This window comes from Dendroctonus ponderosae, unplaced genomic scaffold (assembly GCF_020466585.1).
Source record: "Dendroctonus ponderosae isolate FM_Combo_2020 unplaced genomic scaffold, Dpon_F_20191213v2 Dpon_F_20191213_1, whole genome shotgun sequence".
Classification (NCBI taxonomy): Eukaryota; Metazoa; Arthropoda; class Insecta; order Coleoptera; family Curculionidae; genus Dendroctonus; species Dendroctonus ponderosae.
Genome location: NW_026017110.1, coordinates 32,463,528 through 32,473,557, shown reverse-complemented (window position 1 = coordinate 32,473,557; position 10,030 = coordinate 32,463,528). Strand labels below are relative to the sequence as shown.

The window sequence follows — 10,030 nt, the reverse complement described above, 5'->3', positions numbered from 1 at the left end:
TCCGTCCCCCGCAGAACTTAAATGGTCAGACGCTGCTAAGAGTCTCCGAGTCAGTCACAAAAATATCGTGGGCTTAGAGCTAAAACTGGCCCAAGTCTAAAATATGAATTTTTCGTAAAGGCACTTTTAAACCGAGCCGAAAATTATATGTGAATCCTTTTGGAAACGCTGTCATTAAAACCACATTTTAGTGCATCTATTTGTGTGACCTTGGGGAACATCGTCAGTTTTTGAAGACAAATATTCAGTTTTTTTAAATTACGTGGCTAACCAAACACAAATGTCACAAGTTGGTCACATTTAGCTCACACTACACCAGACAGAAAGAGTACAAAACGCAATTCAGGAACTGAAACGGATGAATCTCAAAGTCATGGGCCTAAGGAAAGTGAGGTAACAGGTAGGTAGGAAAGTGAGAGTAGCTCAGGACAGTGTTCCATTTTTTTTTCGGTGAGGTTTGGGACTCCAGCTAAGCTGTTTACCCAYTAAAACCCTTTCCTCACCGCCGAGGTGGTGTTTGGCCTTGCACCGCGGTCATTTCTGCCCTATTGTGCTCTCGTATTTTACTCCCTCATTATCCCTGTGTATTCAATGAATTCCAGGAATCTGGGGGGGTGGGGGTACGACGCATGACCTGGTCTGGTAGTCATCCCTGGCTGCAGCTCGTCGATTTTCCCAAGCATGTGCCCCTTCATGAGTTCTCCCTGCTGAGGAGAAAAGTTATTCTCGGGATATCCGACAGCCGCTATGGCAATCTTAATCCCGGAAACCGCAACCTTGCACGACTTGCGTGTGGTTCTTTCGTATACGGAAGTTCCCACATACAGCCGTCCAGGTGCTGGCTTGATGGGTGTGCTGCCATCCGACCGGTGTCGCTTTTGAGTCCCGGTCATGGTCAGCTTTTTTGGAGTGTGCTGGTTCCCCTGAGGATCTACCTAGCGCAGTTTTGGTGGTTTTTCCGACTGGCGGCTCGCGAAAGTTTTTTACCACCCTTCGGTACTTTGCCAGCTGCGGAGCCCGACGGTTCTTCTGAGGAGGTCCCGCCGGTATTTTGTGGTGTATGATTGTGGTGGTGTTTTCCTTTGTCTCTATTGAAACGTAAATAACTAGTTTTGAAGAACCTGCTCGAAGCACAAAATGTGAGTTTGTTGATATAAAAAAGTAATCCAACAAGTCTTGTGAAATCCACAAGCAAACGATATTATTATCTAGCTCGGCGTTTTGGGCATCTAAGCAAGCTCTATTTTATTGCGGTCTTGAGCTAGCAATTAGTGAGTGTTCATCAATTGTGAAACAGGAGAACATATCGGACCTTATAGAATAAGAGAGAGGAATGCGAATCGAGATCGATTGAGTATGTTTATACTGAAGTACAACCGATAATACCTAATACATTGAATAAACTACCTAGGTCTTACACGTGAAAATCACCAAGTGACTCGGACCACCATGTAGTTAGAAATCAAATATAATATATCTTGGGTAAGTATCGACATTCCTTTGTTTCTGTCAAGACTTATCCGGAAGCGGATATAATGTCTGACTACTAAAAAATTTTAATATGTAAATAAAATATGTTTTAGGATAAATTAAAATATACATTTATGTTTTCCAACCCACATTCCATAACATTTGACAACACAACGAAAACATTTATAACAGAAGAGCAAATATAAAATTTCTTAAAAAAACTCGCACATACTTATTCATTTTTTTCAGAATTAGGCAACTTAGAACTTTGTTTTTGAAGACTTCAAACTTTTCCGGAAGAAGAGTTTAGCTTTTAAAAGATCGATTTTACTTTTGCAGTTTACGTACTTTGATACCTGAAAGTTTCATATTCTTCCCTTTATCCCAAATATGTCTAAACGCAACCACATTCATTGAACATACCCGTACCTTGCAACTTTGCCCACTCATAGACAACGACAACGTACACCAACGAACGATTGGGTCCTTAAAGGTACGACACGGTCTTGGAGGAAGGCGGAAGGGTGTAGGCAAGCCAAATAGTTGATTGGAGGCAAGGCCAAGGCATCGCCCAAATGGCTGAGGTCAACGAGTCGCTGGGCCCTGAGAACTCTGGTTGGGATCATGACAGGCCACTATGGTCTGAACAGACTCCTACACGTAGTTGGATTCGGTGATAGCCCCGTATGTCCACAATGTGGAACGGCAGAGCAAACATCGTATCACCTTCTAGGAGTCTGCCATTACTAGTCGTCCATGAAGAAGCGCCTGCTTGGTGCCTCCACACTCTTCTGCACGGAACTGTTTTCCCTAGAGTGGAGACAAATCATCGCCTTTGTCAGGGAGACGGGACGCTTGGGTGGTGAAGAGAAGAGGTAGCAAGGCGGGGGTGGATGGAGGGGGAATGTTAAAAAGGGCCTTTGAGGCGCCTACTCGCCTGACCCATCCGGGTCCCCCGCACGATACTACTACTACTACTACTACTACTACTACTACTACTACTACTACTACTACTGCTACTACTACTACTACTACTACTACTACTACTACTACTAGTACACCAACGAGGTGTACTTGCGCATGTTCGACACCAACTGAGTGAATCCGATAATAAACAAGTAAATTCAGTCAATTCAGAGTTGGTTTTTATATTATTAACCAAACCCGAAAGTTTAACTATTTGATTTGGAAACGAAAGTTACAGAAGATTCTGAATTTGTTTCAAATGCATAAACTTAATAAATAATAACTTCATAATAAATTTATGTCGATTAGATTTATTATTTGAAAGAAATGCAATAAATGATCATAAAGAAAAGCCATCAAATCAAGAAAACGTATTTTGGCTATTATAAGTTAGCTGACTGTCAGCAGAGACTTTGAGAAACCAGAAGCAGTTATATATCCGAAGGAGTTGGTATTACCTCAGAAACTCACAATACCATACATTTTCAACGATTCATCGTAACCCGTCTGTGTAATTGTTGCCATTTGCCTAATAAAACCTTTAAACAATCGTTTTCTAATTAAACTAATGACTCAAAATTAGATTTAGTATCTAGATACCAGAATTTTTATTAACTAACACACACAACTTCTCTTTTGGGGTTGCGTCCGATGAACATTTCGTTGTGCCACATGGAATTGGCAGTTAACTCTGCAGGATTTCACTCTGATGTATGGATCCTAATAATTTTCAAGGTTGGACTCCACGTCCAGATGTTAATGTTACCAAGCGCGATTGTTTTTCATTATATCGTAGTTAAAAGCGTCTCTTGCCGGCCAATAGAAACATAAATTTTCCCTTAAAATTGTTTTTGCGCGGCTCGACGGGAGTCGACACCGCAATTTCTCATTTAACGATGTCATTTACAGGCACTGTTCACAGTACGGACAACCATCGATTCGTTTTGCTTTTAGTAACATTTCTTATAATGTTCAATAAATCACTGCGCAGGAAAATTAGAGTTGAGGTAGAGAATGGCTATATAAATCCTCAATTTATTTCATGCGTGCAACAGTGCAAAAGTGAATTCATTCTGACAATTACGGGGTTAGTTACTAAACTTTAATTGTTGATTGTTGTGCTTAGAGTGTGTACGACATTAAAACGTATTTGATTTTTTTAGCAGCTAAATATTTAACAGTTACAAACAAAAATATGTTTTGCAAGGAACATGTGTTGATTTTAAAACTAAATTCACAATGATTTTAAGCATAAGTTTTCTGGTGTTTCATATCTCAGTTTCTATACATACCTACTAATTTTCATTCACTTTGCTATTGTTTTTTAGCAGCGCATAGTCAAGTTCGTGCTCATATTATAGTTAGGTATGTATGAACAAAAATATGCCAATTTGAATAAAAAATAGGAATATTTTTAGAAACCAACTAAATAATCCCACTAAACATGCCTACGTCATTTACTCTTTTTTTTATCCTTGTTGGTTGCATGAGACAATTCGATATTGAAGGCATTCGTCCAGAAGATTTTATAATAGGTCATGCTTGAAACGCTATCTTAAAATTTCTAAAATGTGTGCAAGTTGTCTACCATTAATGACTACGATTTCCATCAGCTGGAATACATTTTATTCAATTGGTACATTGACGAAGAACAATTCCTGTTGGGCTAAGAGATCCGAAAAACGTCATAAGAATAAGTCCAAACTCTGCTGGAAATCCAAAGTAGTTTTGTAGTAGGAATTAGCAATTTTTAAGAGGCACTGAATAAAACGAAATGAAATTGGACATTTTGCGTGGTCAGTAATATGGAGTTTCGAAAATATTTTGAAAACTATTAATACAAACAACAAAAAAAAATTTGTTTCAAAATACAGTTGAAAAAACCGCCCAAAATCAATATTTTCAAATGGAAACAAATGTAAAGGCCATTTTACAGCCGGCAATTTTTATTGCCCGCAACTTTCTTGCACGCAATATTTTTCGAGTTGCCGGCAACTTTTATTGCCGGCTATAGTTCCAAACCTAAAATTTCTTGCAGCTAGCCGCAATTTTAGTGACTTTTCTGGTTCTTTTCATGCTGCCAACTGTTCGTTCATAGTAATATAAATCACCAGCACTGGCATATTTGCTTATTTTCGTTTTTCATTGAAATAAACTACAACTCATGTTAATCACAATAATTTCCTTGACAATATAATTGTAACCTCAAACGAAAACAAAACAAGCAAACAAACTTTGGATTTTTTTACGTATAGTGAATAGTTGGTACGCTTGATGGATTTGTCTAAATGTAAAGTTTAACATTGCACACTGTAAAGCGGAGTACTAAAAATATAGCTGCAAGAAAATAGCCGCAAGAAAGTTGCGGGCAATAAAATTGCCGACTGTAAAACGCCCTTAAAACGGCCTTTAAGAAATTTGTGGTTAAGCGTTACACAGTAGTTTTAGGGACACCCTGTATATTTAGATGTACTTAAAGTTTGACTTTCAAAATTGTTTTATTAAAATTAAAGAACTATTTTTAATTTATTTTAATTAAATTTAAAATTTCTCAAAAAAGATTGGTGGATGTTTTTTACATAAGTGACGTTTGAGTGATCTTTGATCATATAGTCTTACAGTATAGCTTTAGCCAATATCTAAAATGCGTTCTTCTCGGTTTGTTTGTTTCATTCGGGAATTGCTTAATTGACAGTAAAACAGTTAAATTTTTGAATAAAATTTTAGTATTCACTACATTATGCCGGCTGTTTTATTTCCGAAAATGTACATTATCTTTACACACACACCCATGTAATGCGGATGAATAGTACTAGTAGAATTCGTTTAAGCTTTCACCTAATGCAGTCCGCAAGAGTTTTATCGTCGCTTTTGCATAAGTTTCATGTATATTATTTTCAAAAATACCAGTTAGGTCAGTTGTCGTAGAGTGGCTACTAAAGCAACTGAAAATACTGATGCAGAAGTAATTGCGTTACTTTTACTCTCCTTGAGTAAACCCGAAGTAACGAGTAGGTAAAATGATACATGCTTACAGTGATTCCAAAACTCCTTAGTTGCATATTTACTACCTGTATTATTTATTAAAGTCATACTTATAATAAATACTTAATATAAAATAGGTATAAACAGTTTGATATTGGCTTGTGTACTTTTTAAGAAATGACCGTGACTTTTTATACATCTTTAAATAGTTAATTTGATATAATTGATAGAGGGTCAAAAAGACATAAAATAATAAAAAACAAACCGTTCAGTCCTGCTCGTTTTATGGCACAATATAAAAAATTATACCAGAATAATTTTAGAGATAAATACGGCTTGCTTTTTGTTTTAAAATTCTAAACAACAATGTTATTCATAAAACGCTTGCGGCACCACTTCTTCGCGAAAAAACTGATGCGTCATATGCGCTAGATTCCAATATTACACCAATAGCAACCAAAAGAAGTATTTATTACAAAAATTTACAGTATCTTCTTATTGAAAAAAAGCACGCAAATTTAGATAAAATTGGGGACATTAGAGAGATATGAAACACATAACAGCTATGTCGCTAATTGTGCCGCCGTTAATTCACATATACAGGTGAGCATTTCATTTTTAGAGAGTTGCTTTTATTGAGCTTTGTGGCTCCTGTTATTTGTGCACTCTATTCGCATGTCACAATTTCATTTTTACTTTACTTCGGCTGATTTCGTCACACATTCTTGCATCGACTAGCTCTCAACTATGTGAGCAGTCCTATAATCCATTGAATAAGCACTTTTAATTAAAATGTAATCAAGTCACACTTTTCAAAGATTCATTTAACAGCTGCAAAAAGTCCTTGGTGGGTAAACAGTAACACATTTTATATGTTACAACAACCCCTTGTTTTGCATATTTCCATTACACTACTATATATGAAAAAGAGTTAGTACTTGGCACTAAATCAGTCACAGCCTGCAATTATTAGTTAACGGCCAGTAAACATATTTTTCTAATAATAGGGATTGGTGTGTACACTATACACACTGAATGAAATCAAAGAATCTGACTTTTTTGTATGGAAGTGTGTAATTAACGGTCTTTTTCAAGCCTTCAAAGGTACAGCCTAAGTGCTGTTGACAGGGACAGTGTAGGTTTGATAGTTTCGAGGATGTTTAATTTARTTTGATTTATTTTATTCTGCTTTTACCCTTGCGTTCGGCCTGTTGCTGCCCAGGTAAAGTGTCTGAGACTTRCCCATAGAACAAGGCTTATTGATATATACAAGGTGATTCAAAATTGGAGGTGTTGTCTGGCGCTGTTATAGGAGTACAGAAAAAATAGTAAAAGAAATTAGTTGTTATTAAAAACTGATAAATTTGCAAAAAACTATATCAGAAATACGGCAGCAATGTTTTTCAAGGTAATCTCCCTAACTAACATTGCGCAAATACCTGTGGCTTCGTAATTATTTAAAACTCCGGTAACCATGGTATTATGCAGTCTGACAATAAGATAGACAAGGATAAACGGTAAATTCAACAAGATTTGTTGACGAAATGTCAACCTGTTCTCATAACCTCAACCCCCAAACCATACAAGACCAAACATTTGAATGGTTAACTCCAAACAAGCTAGTGCCTGTGTAATTTCCTTATAATCCACTCTTATCAAGCAGCTTCTCGTATTCAGTTAATTAACTCCTGCTCCATTTGTATGTCCTTGAGCTGTGTGTATCGTATTTGTGCTGTGTGTATCCGCTTTCTCGGTATTTATTTGGTGCTTGGGAAAGTGTCAGTTATTGTGCTCTGAGTGCCCCTGGAAGGCCCTGATTCTGTTATGTCCAATACGTGATCCTCTGTACCTGGAACCCGAACATCCATAGTCCACTATCTTTCTGGAACCACTCTCCTGGCCCTTTGTTGCCGTGAGTTCTTTCAGCTTCTGTTATGTTACTGTAGCATTTCCCCTGATCAGCAAATTCGTGAAGGGAAATTCAAAGTAAGTCACAGTTTGACAAATTATTGTTATTATTGACAAGGGCTATCCACCTGTAACTATCTGTTAATGACAAAAAACATGATTGCCGCTGTGCCTTTTCATCRAAAAATTGTAGAAGAGAACTTTTTTGATAGAAAAATTTTTCGTAATTTGAAGCAAAGATGGTAATTTTTTTTCTTGAATGCTTAAGTWTTCCAATATGCTACCAATTAAACATAGAACCATTTCAAAATAATGCTTAATAACAAAGTTGAAATTCGATCTTCARCTGTTAATATCKTCTAGAAAATTTCGAAAAAAAATGTTTCTATATTTTTCTGGTACTCTCCAAGGGAGCCTCTATCACCCYTTAAAAGGAATGACGGAAATTTTGAATCACCCTGTATATTGACTTGACTGTGAAATSAATGATATATCGGAGCGGAAAAAGAAACGGTTGAAATTTTTGTTCGATATTYCATAATTTATTGAACTTGACGACGCAAGAGAGTTTAATTTTTAACAATTTTAAACAAGTTTAAACGGTTTACACCATTTTACACTATTTTAGACAGTGTTTGACGATTTTAGACAGTGTTTGACGATTTTAGACAAATAAACTCGTTTAGTCGGTTCGTGCTGTTATTTTATTTTAAGTTATGCAGTTGAGGAAAATCTACCTTTGAAGGCTTGAAAAAGACTGTTAATTACACACTTCAGTACAAAAAATACCGATTTTTTGAAAACATATTTTTCCATATTCCATCTTTATTGAAATAAACATTTTGTCTGTCAAGAATTACTTAGTTTCAAAAGGCATTCCATGATCTATTCAGACATCAAAAATCTAAAATCAGACCAGTGTTTTTGATGTAAATAAATATTAAACTGTACAAGGTGTCCCACCGGGAACCGCCGAGATTGATATCTGGTCAACTGTAAACAAGAGAAATTTGAAAATTGAATAATGTGCCGATGTAGTAGTATTGTAGTTGTAGGGGCAAGCGATCTAAAATATTTTCAAGAAGGCCACACTACCGGTTATATCGGAAGTAGGTATCATCTTGCTTATTTTAAATGAAACATCCTATATATTATTACGTTTTTAAATTATACTCCAAATTCTAAATGCATTTTATGTATAGGCTTCTATACCCAATTCTAACCGTTTTTGATATATTTGAAATTTTATTTAAAAAATGACAGTTGCAGCCACTCGAAAAATTATTTATTTTTCATATAAGGGAATATGTGCTACTTAATTTGAGTCTCAGTTTTTGTTGAAAAGAACCTACTTTAATGGAATTTCAACAAAATTTTGCAAACTATTAATACAAAGTGTTAATAAATTAAGTTTTAAAATACAGTTGAGACAACCGCCCAAAAACAATTTTTTCAGATGGATTAAATTTTCAGATATAGTATTAAAAATAAGTGTAAGATTCTGTAAGATTGTCCATTCCAAAAGTGTGTAGTTCTCGAAATATTGTCAATTTAATGTTTTTATATGGCTATTTTACCGCATCTTATTTTAAATCCTGTCACTCTTAGTTGCCATGACGCAATTGGCCATTTTTAATACAACCAAATGCTAAAGAAATGCTGACAGCTGTCAGTTACCTTTTGAAAATAATTCATAATCATGCGCAGACGCTTAAATTATACAAACAAAGATTATTTAAACTTATGTATTATTTATTAAGAATGTGATGAAGTTCATTTAAAGAGAGAATGTGAAGAACAGTGTCACATTTGACACTCGATATCTACAAAAGCAGATGCATTCACGCTGTGCTGTAAAACAAATTACGGAAAATTTCAAGAATATTGAATAGGTACGTCTAAACGTAACAGTGCATCTTCAGTTTAAAAGGAAAATCAGAAAAATTAGAGACCCCTCGATTTAAAAAAAACTGGTTTTTGTTCTTGATATAATAATAACTAATAATACATAAAATGTTCTTGATATAACCTTATCACATTCTCCATAAATAAAAAATAAGTTTAAATAACCTTCGTTTGTATACTTTAAGCGTCCGGGCATGATTATTAATTATTTTCAAAGGTTTACTGACAGCTGTAAGCATTCTTTTGGCATTTGATTGTATTCAAAATGACCACTTTTGTCATGGCAACTAAGAATGAAAGGACTTAAAATTAGATGCGGCAAAATAGCCCTATGAAAACATTAAATTAACAATATTTCGAAAACCAGACACTTTTGGAATAAACAACTTTACACAAGCCGGCCCTTATTTTTAATACTGAATAAGATAAAATTATCAAAAATGCATTGACATCGTTACACAAGCTTACACTTATTTTTAATATTAAATATGACAAAATTATCAAAAATGCATTGACATCGTTACACAAGCTTACACTTATTTTTAATATTAAATATGACAAAATTATCAAAAATGGAAGTTTCCATTTGAAAAAATAGATTTTGGGCGGTTTTTTCAACTGTATTTTAAAACTTATTTTTTTAACACTTTGTATTAATAGTTTTCAAAATGTTTTAGAAATTCCATTAGAGTAAGTCCTTTTCAACAATAAATGCGACTCAAATTAAGAATGACAAATTTCCTTATGGGAAAAATGATTAATTATTCGAGTGGCTGCAACTGTCATTTTTTACATA

At 35.0% G+C, this 10,030-nt stretch overlaps 1 protein-coding gene across 1 annotated transcript in view; it reads left to right on the top strand.

Moving 5' to 3' along the window:
* Positions 1-3,495: 3,495 nt before the first annotated feature.
* LOC109541912 (cardioactive peptide) overlaps positions 3,496-10,030 on the top strand; it is a 20,880-nt gene continuing 14,345 nt past the window's right edge. The window contains exon 1 of the mRNA XM_019910910.2: positions 3,496-3,523. The gene's annotated coding sequence lies outside the window, so the exon portion shown is untranslated. The remainder of the gene's footprint in view (positions 3,524-10,030) is intronic.